The 14,991-nt window shown below is 45.0% G+C and overlaps 2 long non-coding RNA genes across 2 annotated transcripts; one reads left to right on the top strand and one right to left on the bottom strand.

Annotated features, from left to right (window-relative positions):
• Positions 1–3,552: 3,552 nt before the first annotated feature.
• On the bottom strand, positions 3,553–5,546 carry LOC310666285. The gene is made up of 2 exons (XR_014505851.1): positions 5,400–5,546; positions 3,553–4,562 (listed from the first exon to the last, which is right to left on the bottom strand). It is a non-coding gene; the product is annotated as an uncharacterized lncRNA (long non-coding RNA).
• A 4,527-nt stretch (positions 5,547–10,073) lies between these two features.
• On the top strand, positions 10,074–11,690 carry LOC310666293. The gene is made up of 2 exons (XR_014505860.1): positions 10,074–10,114; positions 10,668–11,690. It is a non-coding gene; the product is annotated as an uncharacterized lncRNA (long non-coding RNA).
• The last annotated feature ends 3,301 nt before the right edge of the window (positions 11,691–14,991 follow it).

Here is a 14,991-nt window from a genome sequence, read left to right as displayed (position 1 = left end):
ACGTCTGTTAAACATTATACAGTGGTAATAATAATAATAATAAATTTTATTTATACCCCACCCTCCCCAGCCCAGGCCTGGCTCAGGGTGGCTAACAAGCAATAATAAAAACAAGTTTTTTGAATACAACTTAAGAACAAGATTAAAATGCAACATTAAAATATTGAAACATTAAAATATTAATGTTTTATTAATGGTACCTTGGGTTACAAACGCTTCAGGTTACAAACACTTCAGGTTACAAACTCTGCCACCCCAGAAGTAGTACCTCGGGTTGAGAACTCTGCCCAAGGATGAGAACAGAAATCGTGCCCCGGCAGCACGGCAGCAGCAGGAGGCTCCATTAGCTAAAGTGGTGCTTCAGGTTAAGAACAGTTTCAGGTTAAGAACGGACCTCCGGAACGAATTAAGTACTTAACCCGAGGTACCACTGTATTCAGTAGAGAAAACCAGTACAGTGGTACCTCAGGTTAAGAACTTAATTCATTCTGGAGGTCCGTTCTTAACCTGAAACAGTTCTTAACCTGAGGTACCACTTTAGCTAATGGGGCCTCCCACTGCCACCGCACAATTTCTGTTCTCATCCTGAAGCAAAGTTCTTAACCCGAGGCACTATTTCTGGGTTAGCGGAGTCTGTAACCTAAAGCGTCTGTAACCTGAAGCGTCTGTAACCCGAGGTACCATTGTACTTCTAACCTCTTCCCTCCCCTCCTCCCACATTGCTCACAGATACAAATTTTAACAATTATATATTCAAATCTTAACATTCCTTCACACCAAAGTAATTTTTAGTATCCAATATAAATAAAACTGATTTTTATTTTAAATCCGATTTAGTCCAATATTAGCTATGGGTATTATAGTCCTCTTCTTTCAATCTTGATTTTTAACCAGCTGATGCCTTTTAATACAATAAGTCCACAATTCTAACTCCATTAGGTTTGGTATCTTCAGCGACTCTGAAAAGCCCAGAAACTCTTTCCCAAAGGTAAAAGAAATTCAGAGAGTCAGCCCTGTCTTTCTTCCAGAGAAGAAAATTATTATTATTATTATTATTAAAAAAACATTGTAATTCTTCTCAGGTTTAACCTCCATTTTCAGTCAAGTTCATTAGCGCCATAAGATAAGTTCAGGTTCAAATTGAATTCAAGTCAAGTTTGCTTTTTTTAAAAAAATTGAGATTGGTATAAACCAGCCTTTCTCAACCTGTGGGTCCCCAGATGTTGTTGAACTGCAACTCCCATCAGCCCTAGCTAGCAAGGCCAGAGCTCAGGGGTGATGGGAGTTGTAGTCCAACAACATCTGGGGACCCACAGGTTGAGAACCGCAACGAAAGCTGTGTAAAACCTTTTAGTCCTTATTGTTCATTAGTTAACTTGTCTCCCAAAGTAAACTTCATCAGCACTTCACTTGTGTGGATTTTGTGCTCGAAGACCTGAAAAGGAGAGTAGATTTCCTTTCCCCCCTCCCGCTTTGCTGAATTATATTAGTCAAATTAAACTGATCCTCCTCACCTTTCAATCGGCTCAATGTATTGGAAAGGTAACTGCTCGTGACTAGATCAGAGGCTTTGCTCTATGGAGTTGCATTGGTGCTTAGCTCACCGGTGGGTTCGGCTCTCCCCCCCCCCCTTTAACACACTTTTCAGTACAGAGGCAGGGACAGACTATGCCAATGTGCCATCAGTGAGCATCAGGACCCTGAGACACCCCAATACTCCCCTTGGAGCTTTTTGGGGAGGTGTGTCGCCCTTGCACTCTTCTATTCTTCTACACATTAAACAATAATTTAATATACAGTGGTACCTTGGTTTGCATACGTCTTGGTTTGCATACATTTTGGATTATTAACATTTCAAACCCAGAAGTGTGTGTCCCAGTTTGCAACCTTTTTTTGGATTACAGCCCATTTTTTTTGGATTACGAACAGTTTTATTTTGGAGGCCCCATTGGCGAAAGTGCGCCTTGGGTTACCACCCGTTTTGGTTTACAAATGGACCACCGGAATGGATTATGGTTGTAAACCAAGGTACCACTTTTTAGCTAGATTTACAGGTGTGCATAGCTCTAGCAAACTCTGTCCAAAGTAGTGAAAGGCTACAGACTCGCATTGAGGTTCTATATGAGTAAATAACATGTTTTCTGGAAAGGTATAATAGGAGTTTAGGTGAGTGATGCTGTGGGAAAGAGTGCTGGGGAGGACTACTACAATGTTATGCCAAAGCCACTTCCAACCTCGGGAGGCGGTGGTGTTGCGGGCTCACGCCTCCAACATGCACGCGGAGGCTGGCTTCCAGCCCTGCACGATCTGGGGAATCCTCTGCCTCATCATCGCCTGGCCAGCCAATTGGCTGGCTCAGGGGGTGTGGCTTGCCACATTTAAGGCAAGCGTGGCAGAGGATCTCCCTCTTTGGCTGCTCAGTTGGGGTGATTTCTCACCCTCCTGCCCTTCATGGTTTCTTCTTTGACCTTGCTATGGACTTCTGTTGGTCGCCGTTAAGGGGCCTGGTAGGAATTTTTCCACTTGGCAAACTGGCACCAGCCATTGGGTTTTTTTGCCTACCTCGTAGCAAATCATCACAACTTCTTCGGTTTTGGTGGTTAGGCATTGGTAGGGGTATTGTTATGTAGATGTGTTGGGGGGGGAGGAGTGCCATCACCTCCCCCAAATATTGAAGGGTAGTCCAGTAAAGGATTCCGGGGGGGGCGTGGCCTTGTCCGAAGCCTATGGAGGTGAGGGCCTAAGACCCCAGGGAAGCTCCTAGTTTATGTGCATCAGCAGGGCTCCCCCTGCTGGTGTTAACCCTTCCCAGTCTTCTAGCAATCAGGCTGAAGCCGGATAGTCGGATAGGACCAATGCCTAAGCCAATAACGCTCATCACCTGTAACCAATAAAGATGTGGCCAATTATTGTCCATTAACCTAATATAGTTGTGTCACGTGTCTTTATTCCTTCTGGTGGGAGGCGGGAACTCACCACGCAATCTAGAAAGACAATACCTAGGCTCCCAAAAGACTCATATAAGGCCCCATATATTGTTGCGTATATATTTACCATTGACTCTATTTTATATCTTATAGCTAATGTTGCTTTTTATGCTCCCGCTACCCCAGGCAGCAGCTGGTGGTTCTACAGCAGCAGTCCAGCTGACCATTCGTGGGTCAAATCCAACTAATTTAAACTCAGAGTATACCCATTTAAAGTTCTGACCATAAAACTGCCATACGCCGTCATTCTCATGGGCTTGAATAATATTGGAGTCTACTCTAGGGGAGGTATTCATGTATCATGTGCTTCTGACCATTCTATCAGCAAAAACACTTCTACTTGCTCCCTGGAATGATTCCACACTCTCCACCAACCTCCACATGGTATTATGGGGATTCTCCTGACCCTCCAGAGAAGATATGAAGGATGTGCAGTTATGAGTGGGCACAGGAGAGGGAGAAAGGCCTGTTGCACTAGTGGGAGTCCCAGTGCTGATTTCTGCTGGAATGCTGGGTTGTTTGAATCCAGTCCTATGATCTTAGAAGAAAACCCAAAAACCAGTGCTATGATGCAGTGTAAATTTTATTAGGAATGTAGAAGACAGCATTTCAGTGAACAACAAGCAGGTTTGAACAGGGCAAAATGCAAAAAGCTCATGCGATTGAACATCTTATTTGTTTCTGAGAGAGGTGATGTATTTAAATAATATTATTGCTCCTCTCCTTTACAGAAGGTCCTCAGTTACCTGGAAGTTCCGGTGCAACTGAAGTGCTAATTTCCTTGACAGAGAGAATAATTCCTGTGCTCTTTACTCTGCCATAGGAACATATGCCTTGAAGAGCTCTAGGCAAATAAATAAACAAACATCAGAGAGGAACATAAATAGTGGGAGAAAGTTTAGATAGCAAATAGATGCATGAAAGATCTAGTTGGGCCTGATTCCCAGGGGTGCTGAATGCCAGCTCCCATTGAGACTGACTGGGATTGGGGTGCTCATCATAGCTAAACTCAGGTGTAGCTATTCTGCTGTTTATCTGGGTCTGTCTTCTTCTCGTTAGTTGATAGTCCATGTGAACTTAGCAGGGGCTGTAACAGATGCTTCCTCTGTCTCCAACGAATCCATAGCGACTCCCAAGTCCAAAACGAGATCCTCTAAGACCACCAGCTCCAAGAGCACCGGCTCCAAGAGAACCAGCTCCGAGGAACCCACTGCCCAAACCACCAGGGGAGCATGGAGCATTTCCTCCTACGGCCACTGGCTCACAGCTAGCAGAGAGGATGGGTCCTGGGATGGTCATGATGCAAGCTGGTGGCTGGATCACGACCTCTGATGGTGGGACCTGGTTGATGCATGAAGGGGCGACACCAGAAAGAATACCAAGACTAGCAGAAGGGATGCCGGATCCCACCAGGGCACCGGAGCCATAGCCGTAGGTGTCACCAAGGCCAAGGCCACCAAGGCCACCAATGCCACCAAGACCTGCTGATCCAAAACCAACGACTGGGGTGGAAGCGCAAGATGGGACAGCACAGGATAGTCCACAGTTTGCCATGGCTGAGTGATGGAGGTGAGTCTACAAGGACACAGGAAGGAGCAGAAACAATACTATAAATAAGAAGTGCTACAATGCATTAAAGCCTAAGTTATGTTACCCAATGGCCCATCTAGTCCAGCATTCTCACTGTGGTCTTCCTGATGGGAGCCTTGTAAGTAGAACACAAGCACAAGAGCACCCACCTCCCTCCGTTATCCTGAAGCATTATTGCTTTTGGCCATGGATGGCACAGCAAAGGTGTCATGCCTAGTAGCCACTGAAGGTCTCATGGAAGCAATGTCCACAGTCATGGAAACAATGTCCATACAATCTGTGGGAACAAATTTAAGATAAGCTTTGCTGGATAAACCAAATTCTCATTTGGTGCAGTTTCTTGCTTTCATGTTGGCGAAACAGATGCCTGTCCCGACAGTGCAAGGAATGCAAGGATTGGAAGAGTGGCAGGGATAGATGTGGGGAGAGACAGCCTGACCATGAGTGTCTGCCTGTTTACTGTGTACCAGGGATAAGGAACTGCATCCATCTATTCTAGTTGTTCCTGGAGAACAGCTCCATCATCTGTGACCATCATGTCTGCTGAGTGGGGCTGACACGAGTTGCAGCCCAATAATATATGGAGGGCCACAGCCTCAACCAAAGAGTAAGGCTGCATCTGACAAATATCTTCATGTCGGAATTCAACATCCATTTTGCAAGAAACACCCATTCTGTTGATTGAACTAGCTCAAAGAATCACCATGCCATGCATATTTTTTTTAAAGCAAAACAGAGAGGAAGAGATGGATGGAGACAGATATGTCTTAGAAAAGTGACAAATGGTATTCCAAAAAACCCTTCTGGAGTCAGCCCTCTTACCTGCCCTTCCAAGCAATAGAAAGCTGAGAGATGTCGGAAGCTCTGGTGGAACTGATGGGAAAGCTCTCCAAGCCATGAGTTTATATACTCTCAGCCTCACTGGTCTGTGGTTTCAGGACACAGTGGTGGTTTTCTTTTTTTCTTCCCCTGTTGTCCTAATTAGCTGCTGACAAATTGCCTCATCAGCACCACACACCAGATTACTTTAATAATAGCCGTGAAGTGTTGGAGCAATTTGTCTTTAATGAAGCTGTTGTTAGATTCTCACAGTAACTGCACTGCACATTCCAACATATGGATCTTCCTTCTCCCCTCACTGAGATAATGTTCCACCAGCTTCATTTCAGATCAAATAAAGCAGGGAAACTTTGCAAAGAGGCCATGTGGAGGCATCACTGAACACAAGCCACTCATCATCATAACCCAGGAAGAGCCAGGCTGGATTAGGCCATAAACCAAAGGCCACCTAGCCCCACATCCAGCTCCATACTTGCCCCTCCGGAGAGGGGCGGCTTAAAATGGGGGCCGCTTTAGCACCCGTTGCTGCTGGCACCAACAAAGCCCAGCCCCCTTCCTCCTCTAGGTAGGGTGGGGAGAAGCCAGGAGGAGGGAAGGTGGAGCCACCACCACTGCCGCCGTGTGAGGGAGAGAGAAAGAATGTGCGTGCTGGTGATCTGCATGGTGATTCCTGGGCCGTCCACGGCCCAGATCCAGAAAGCAATTGGGCCTGATCTAGCCCACGGACCTTAGTTTGCCTACCCATGGTGTAGACAATACTGTATAGACAATACAATAGTATGGTTTGATATAAGGCAGTTTCCAAGGCTCTGAGCTTTTGCTGAACCCTGCTTTCAAGCTAAACATTTGAGGCAGGTTCCTAGCCCACAGTTTTATTAATTCCCATATTTATAACTGACAGAGACTGAAACTGAGAATGATTCAACCTGCCGCTGCATCTTGCATGGCTAAGCACCCCGTACCTTTCTTTGAGGTTTCCTAGAACAACAAATCAAACAAACACAAACACAGGATATTTGCTTCCTCAGAAGCTTGGCATTTTTTCGGAGCCATTTTCCAAGATCAAAGTGCCCATCAAAGCAAACTTCTCTCATAGACTGTTCATGCCAAGAACTAAATGCCAGGCTGAGATTTAATAAGAACATGGCTGCAAGCCGAAGCTCCTGTTATGGAGTCCCGACACTCCACCATCTTTTCTAGTGACAGGTCGGATATTACATATTACACAATAAAGACCTAATCTCTCAGAAGTGTCCACGTAGCAAATTTGTGGAGTTTAATGAACACTTCAGCCCAGCTTCTCATAACAACATGGCCCATCTAGTCCAGCGGCCTGTTCTCACAGATGTCCCTTTTGAGATAAAGGTAAAGGGACCCCTGACCATTAGGTCCAGTCGTGACCGACTCTGGGGTTGCGGTGCTCATCTCGCTTTATTGGCCAAGGGAGCCGGTGTACAGCTTCCAGGTCATGTGGCCAGCATGACTAAGCCGCTTCTGGCGAACCAGAGCAGCGCATGGAAACGCCGTTTACCTTCCCGCCAGAGCAGTACGTATTTAACTACTTGCACTTTGACGTGCTTTCAAACCGCTAGGTTGGCAGGAGCAGGGACCGAGCAACGGGAGCTAACCCCGTCGCAGGGATTCGAACCACCGACCTTCTGATCGGCAAGTCCTAGGCTCTGTGGTTTAACCCACAGCGCCACCCGCTCTCTCATAAAGGAAGAGATACATTCACAATTCTTTTTGAATATCTCCAAAAGTATATTGTTGAGCTGGGGAAAAGGGGGTAAGCAAAATGATCAGGGGACTGGAACAACTTTCCATAGTTACTTGCTTGCCACTCTTTTGTTTAGAACAGGCATAGGCAAACTCGGCACCCTCCAGATGTTTTGGGACTACAACTCCCATCATCCCTAGCTAACAGGACCAGTGGTCAAGGATGATGGGAGTTGTAGTCTCAAAACATCTGGAGGGCCGGGTTTGCTTTTGCCTGGTTTAGAACAAGTAACAGTGAATGAAATAATTTTGTGGAGTGATGACAGAGTGGATAGAGAGGAGCTTTTCTTCCCAACCACACTCACAGCGCTATGATACCACATAGTCATTGCTCCCCCCAAAGAATTATGGGATGTGTAGTTTCCCAGGGGTGCTGAGAGTTGCTAGGAGATCCCCTATTCCACTTCCAGAGCTCAAATGACCTATGTTCCACGAGGAGAGGAATTTTTTAAGAAAGATCAATTTTGTTAAACGTTTTCAACTTATAGTACAATAAAAACCAAACAAAGGTAATATCTAAAGAGCAAAATAAGAAAAAGAAAAAGAGGGAGGAGGAGAGAAAAAAGAAACACATCTACACAAAGCAACATTTTTATATTTTATCAACCTTCTGTCTTAATCTTTAATTCACAGAAATCCATGTCTTCCTAGCTCCCACTTGGGACAGCTCCCATCTTTCTCAGCCTCACACCCTGAGAAAAACCACGCTATTCTGTCCCTCCTACAGATCTGAAGAGGGATTGATTGTGAAACCACCCTGAAAGGTGTAGCTTTGAATTAAGTAAAGGATGATTGAAATAGGAATATAGGAAGCTGCATTGTGCTGAGTCAGACCATTGGTCCATCCAGTTCAGTGTTGTTTACACTGACTGGCAGTGCCTCTCCAAGTCTTCAGACAGGAAACCTTTCCCAGCCCTACTTGGAGGTGCCAGGAATTGGGACCTCATGAATGCAAGAAAGATACTCAATCACCCTTGAGACAGAGGGTGGTTGAGAGGGTGAGACTGAGACAATGTGCCTTAAGGGACCTACAGGGCTCCAGTCCTAGATTACCAAACAGGTGGATATTGGTTGATGGACAGAGTTGCATGACATTCAACAAACTTGGGTCTGATCTGTCTAGTCTAAAAACGCCCTTAATCTCAAATTACAGTGCTAGCTTGAGGTCTCACATACTAGTACATTACAATTCTCCTGAAGAATTGATATAGCTCCTCCATTTTCAAGAAGAGTGTACGAGCTATTCCTGGAAAAGACTTCATTGGGTTTTTTTACTGGGAATAGCTAGTACCCTGCTCTTGAAAATGGAGGAGCTATATAGATTATTCTGGAGAATTATTGCTTCTGTGCCCTACTCAGAAGATTCACAGAAGGATCTTGTTGTCCAAAACTAGTCAGACTTTGTGTTTGATCAATAGGGATCTTATTGTGTTCTTATATGTGGTGCTACAGAAACAGCAGCCAGTAGATTTATATTAGACCTGATCTATACAAAATGGGGCCCAAATGTGTGTGAGAGTGTGACCAGTGTCCCCGCAAATGTCATTGGATGCTGAGTGTGGGTGGGTTAACTGTAGATGTCTGTGGATGGTTGACTGTGGGTGCTTGAGTGAAGGTTGACTGTGAGTTGACTGTGGAAGTAGACTGTAGGTGGACACTGTGAATCTTTCGGAGGGATGAAGCCCAAGGTGAGAAATAAGAACACATAGGAACTGTTTCAGTTAATAATAAAATAATAAGAATAATTTTTTATTTACACCCCGCCCTTCCCGGTTCAGAAAACTGGGCTCAGGGCGGCTAACAACAAATTTAAAACACTTAATTGTAAAAGCAGCAAAAAATACAGTATAAAAGCATGAATAGCAATAAAATTCAAAGTTCAAAAATCAATTTGGGGAAAATCCATCTAATAAGCATTAGATAGTTACCAGGGCTAGCTGGCTGAATTGGTCCTACTTGGGCCAGCGAGGAGGCCAGGGGAGAATTAGCTGTGGGGTCTCAGAGTGGGTGATCTTCATAAAAGGGGAGGGGGAGGGAAGAGAAGGGAAATAAAAGATCAGGCTGAATTCAAATTAAAGGCCAGGCGAAATAGCTCTGTCTTACAGGCCCTGCGGAAGGAGTATAATCCTGCAGGGCACTAGTCTCATGGGACAGAGCATTCCACCAGCTCGGAGCCATCACTGAAAAGGCCCTGGCCCTGGTGGAGGATAGTCTGACTTCCTTAGGGCCCGGGACCTCTAAACTATGATTATTCATGGACCTTAAGGTCCTCTGCAGGGCATACCAGGAGAGGTGGTCCCATAAATACAAGGGCCCTAAGCCACAAAGTTAAAACAGGGGCAAGGAATCTATGGGACTCACCTGATGTTGTTGCACTCTAACTGCCCTAGCCGGCACTACCAATTATTGGGAATGATGGGAGTTTTAGTTTAAATTCCTTTCTTTCTTTCATTTTATTCAGATTAGCTTGGTTTTTGTTGTATTATGTTGAAAAGTTTCAATAAAAATTCTTTAAAAAACAACACAAAATCAACAGCTCAAAATCCTTTGCATGTTTTCTCACAAATAAGTCCCACTAAGACCAACAGTCGTCAGTGTGGTACATCAAGTCACTAGGCATGATACTAAAATATTAATGAAAATTCCCAGAGAGAAGACAGAGAGAACTTGAAAAGACGATCTGAGTAATTTATTGTAATAAGCTGAGGACAGCAGAGTCCTTGGCCCTGACACCACTGGGATTATTAAAGTAATTATGCACATGATGAAACCAGCAGATTTTGAGGGCGGATCTTGAGAGCAAAGAGATGTCATTGAGCAGGGATGCCACAGACACAGTATAAAAGGCCCTCACTTGCCCAGAGTCCTCCAACAGCTTCACTGATCAGCTTCTCTTGCCTTTTCATTTCTCAAAGGTACAGGTAAGCTTCTCTTGTCCAGGTCATCTTGGTAGCTTTGACCACTTCGAATCACAGGAGCTAAGATTTGGGTAGAATGTAAAGCAGCTCAGCAATGCAACCAATAAGCCAGCTCATGTTGGCTGTGTTCTTTGGTTATGTTCCATGTGCCAAAGGCAGTGGTGCTTCTGAATAACACTGGAGTGGCAAGAAACTTCAGGAAGAGAGTTTGCTGTTGCATTCAGGTCCTGCTTGAGAATTTCTCAAAGTCATCTGGCTGGCCACCGTGATGACAGGATGAAGGACTAGATGGGCCAGCAATATCTGAAGGACCACATCTTCTCCATACATTACTTATAGGAACTCTCACCTCTCTACATCGAAGGGTTGTCATCTCTGCTTTTAATAAAGAACTGATGTGTTTCTTCTTTTAGGATTATAAATGCACATTTTTATGACATTTAAACAGATTTTCTGTATTGTGATGGTGGTGGGGCTACATATCTCCCCAAACTCCTGAACATTGCAGCACTTCTTGTCTACAATTTTGCTTCTGCTTCCTCTTATGCCCCTGCAGACTCATCTCCATCACTCAGCCATGGCAAACTGTGGACCATCCTGTGCTGTCCCATCCTGCGCTTCCACCCCAGTCGTCGGTTTTGGATCAGCAGGTCTTGGTGGCATTGGTGCCTTGGTGGCCTTGGCCTTGGCGACACCTACGGCTATGGCTCTGGTGCCCTGGTTGGATCTGGCATCCCTTCTGCTAGTCTTGGTATTCTTTCTGGTGTCACCCCTTCATGCATCAACCAGGTCCCACCATCAGAGGTCGTGATCCAGCCACCAGCCTGCATCATGACCATCCCAGGACCCATCCTCTCTGCTAGCTGTGAGCCAGTGGCCGTAGGAGGATATGCTCCATGCTCCCCTGGTGGTTTGGGCAGTGGGTTCCTAGGAGCTGGTTCTCTTGGAGCCGGTGCTCTTGGAGCTGGTGGTCTTAGAGGATCTCGTTTTGGACTTGGGAGTCGCTATGGATTCGTTGGAGACAGAGGAAGCATCTGTTATACCCCCTGCTAAATTCACATGGACTATCAACTAGCGAGAAGAAGACGGACCCAGATAAACAGCAGAATAGCTTCACCTGAGTTTAGCTATGATGAGCACCCTAATCCTAGTCAGTCCCAATAGGAGCTGGGGGAATGTTCAGCACCCCTGGGAATCAGGCCCAGCTAGATCTTTCATGCATCTCTTTCTATCTAAACTTGCTCCACTGTGTCCCACTATTTATGTTCCTCTCTGATGTTTATTTATTTATTTGCCTATGGCTCTTCAAGGCATATGTTCCTATAGCAGAGTAAAGAGCACAGGAATTATTCTCTCTGTCGATGAAATTAGCACACTCATTTGCACCGGATCTTCTGGGTAACTGGGGACCTCCTGTAAAGGAGCAGAGCAATTATGTTCTTTAAATACATCGCCTCTCTCAGAAACAAATAAGCTGTTCAATCACATGAGCTTTTTGCATTTCGCCCTGTTCAAACCTGCTTGTTGTTCACTGAAATGCTGTCTTCTACATTCCTAATAAAATTTACACTGCATCATAGCACTGGTTTTGGGGTTTTCTTTTAAGATCATAGGACTGGATTCAAACAGCCCAGCATTTCAGCAGAAATCAGCACTGGGACTCCCACTAATGCAACAGGCCTTTCTCCCTCTCCTGTGCCCACTCATAACTGCACGTCCTTCATATCTTCTCTGGAGGGTCAGGAGAACCCCCAGAATACCATGTGGAGGTTGGTGAAGAGTGTGGAATCATTCCAGGGAGCAAGTAGAAGTGTTTTTGCTGATAGAATGGTCAGAAGCACATGATACATGAACACCTCCCCTAGAGTAGACTCCAATATTATTCAAGCCCATGAGAATGATGGTGTATGGCAGTTTTATGGTCAGAACTTTAAATGGGTATACTCTGAGTTCAAATTAGTTGTGTATGACCCACGAATGGTCAGCTGGACTGCTGCTGTAGAACCACCAGCTGCTGTCTGGAGTAGCTTGGGAGCATAAAAAGCAACATTAGCTATAAGAAACCAAATAGAGTCAATGGTAAATATATACACAACAATATATGGTCCCATGAGTCTTTTTGGAGCCTAGGTATTGTCTTTCTTGATTGGCATAACATTGTACTAGTCCCCCCTCCCCAGCGCTCTTTTCCACAGCATCACTCACCTAAACTCCTATTATACCTTTCCAGAAAACATATGTTATTTAGTCATATGGAACCTTGGTGTGAGTCTGTAGCATTTCACTACTTTGGACATAGTTTGCTAGAGCTATGCACACCTGTAAACCTATCTAATATATTAAATTATTGCTTAATGTGAGAAGAACCCCATTCTGGCTAATGGCTCATCTAGGCTGTCTTACAGATATTTCTTCTTGTTTAGTCATTTAGTCGCGTCCGACTCTTCGTGACCCCATGGACCAGAGCACTCCAAGCACTCCTGTCTTCCACTGCCTCCCACAATTTGGTCAAACCCATGCTGGTAGCTTCCAGAACATTGTCCAACCATCTCGTCCTTTGTCATCCCCTTCTCCTTGTGCCCTCCATCTTTCCCAATGTTCTATGAAGACTTACAACACCGTCTAGAAATGACATCAAATAAGGATGTTCTTCTCATTATAGGGGATTGGAATGCTAAAGTAGGGAGTCAAGAGATAAAAGGAACAACTGGCAAGTTTGGTCTTGGAGTTCAAAACAAAGCAGGGCAAAGGCTTACAGATATAAGGGTGTCCTATTAGATATTCCCCCAGAAGTCCACTGTTGAGGAATGAACTCAGCTCAGTGGTTACTTTTGCTCCTTAGGTCTTTACATTTGTAGAGACTTTAACAAAGAGCCTTATGGTGGTGGGTGGTATACTCTGCATTTTTAGCACCTTCTCTTAAAAATTATGTTTGAGAACAGAATACTGGCGTGAAATTGTTAAACCAATCACGTTAGTTAAAAATTACTGTGTTTTGGATCTTGCCAAGTGTTTTAAAAACATAAACAGCAGATGGTAAAAAAATACACAAGACTATGGTCTTATATGATTTTCGTTTAACTGCTTCCAAACTTTTCCATGCTCATAAGCAATTCCAAACTATGATAATCTCAAGTCAGTCTTCAAAGTAATTAATGTACGATTACAGGGTAACAATAAAGGGGACTGGGTAGGAATGGCAGAAAACAGCTTGCAAGTTTGTTTCAGACATATTGCAGAATTTACTGTGATTTTGACCTGGACAATAGTCCTTTTCTTCTTAATTTCAGTGTTCAGATAGGCAATGCACATTAGGCGAAGGATCTGAGCTTCTTATTCCAAGTGAAGTCAGCATGCCACAGAGCATATGAACATCATGTATGCATGCCAGGGTGATGTTGGCATGCCTGGCCACCCAATGTTGCGGGGGCAAGGCAGTGCACCTGCCCGCCACCATTTTCCCTAGGAAAAGAGCTCTACTTATATGATTCCACAAACCAGAGCTCTTAGAACCATCACTGTCAACTGTTGTGTGTGAAACATTCATACAGCCGGAAGACTTGGTTTTAATTGGTGACAGCTTTGCTAGGGCTCTGCCACCTGGGCACTTGTCATAGCCAGCAGCTGCAACAGCAAATATAGAGTTTCCATTTCTGCATGGGAGAGAGGCTGTCTTTGCCACCTTATGTTTGGCTCTCATGTTTCGGTTCATTGAAATTGTTCACAATACTGCTGTAAGTGCTTTGGGTCACAAAGGCCAATGATGCAGGGAAGAGAGATGGAGAGACAGCAGTGGTTGGTGGTGCCTGTTGTTGTCTCGGGAAAACATCTGCACTGAGGGGTTGCAGGGACAGTTTATAAAGGTTGTCAGTAGAGCCGACTGCTTTGTGAATTGACACCAAGTCCTCCATAGTGTTGCTGGTGAATCGTTCTCTGTGGAGTATGGTGGTTATAGGGTTAACCTCCAGTGATGTCCTGGATCTGGGGGGAGGAGCTTCTAGGTGAAGCTGTGTGTCACAGGTCTTTGTCTCTGTGTTACTTTCAGTTTAGGCTGAAATGCTGAGAGACACAGAGCTTGCTTTTGTGCTCTGGCACTGAGAGAATGTCTCCAAGCTCTGACGGTTTTTGTGAACTGATTTATGGTTGTAAATAAACGCTTCAGGAGATAGAAGAAACAGTCTCTGGACTTTTTACTCCTCCTTCTCACATGGAAGGCAACCGCTGCGACTCTGCATCTGCCTAGGTCATTTTCCACAGAGTTTGGCTCAGGGGAAACGTGCTGGACAGCAGTTTTTCACAAGATTCTCTCCTTCTGAGCTGCTGGTATTGCACATCTTCTGACCAGAACCACTGGAGAAAAACCTTGCTAGTATAGATGGCCTGTAATCCATCAGCTTCATATTGTTACGGTAAAATCTGGGTGCGAGGCTGCTCTGTCACCCAGCTTGTCGGACTAAGTCCGCGGGTCCCTGAGGAGGAAAATGAGCTCAGCCGGAGACAGGAGCAAACGGCAGAAGATCCAAGTTTATTGCGCAACAGGTTCAAGGCGAGATTGAACAGCGAGAAAGGGGTGACATGAACTTTTGAAATTTCCCTCCATGTCCCAGAATACAGTGCAAAATACATCCCAGTTACATCATGAATACATTAAGAAGAGGTTGGGTCACACAATATTAACATATGGAGGAGGGAGAGAGGAATATGCAGAGCTGGAGATATGTGCAGATAAGCACATCCTGAGTACCTGATGAGAAGACAATGGTCCATGTATGCATGGTCTGCCACCTGGCCTTGCCTGGAGGAAAGGCTTGGCAGAGTGATTTGACAGGATTAGGGTCTTGACACCTTGCTTGAGGGATTATGGAGGACAGGGGAGGTGT

Source organism: Podarcis tiliguerta, assembly GCF_965153285.1.
Source record: "Podarcis tiliguerta genome assembly, chromosome: 16".
NCBI classification, from domain to species: Eukaryota; Metazoa; Chordata; class Lepidosauria; order Squamata; family Lacertidae; genus Podarcis; species Podarcis tiliguerta.
Note: the sequence above shows the minus strand (reverse complement) of the source record. Positions and strands in the feature narration are given on the sequence as shown.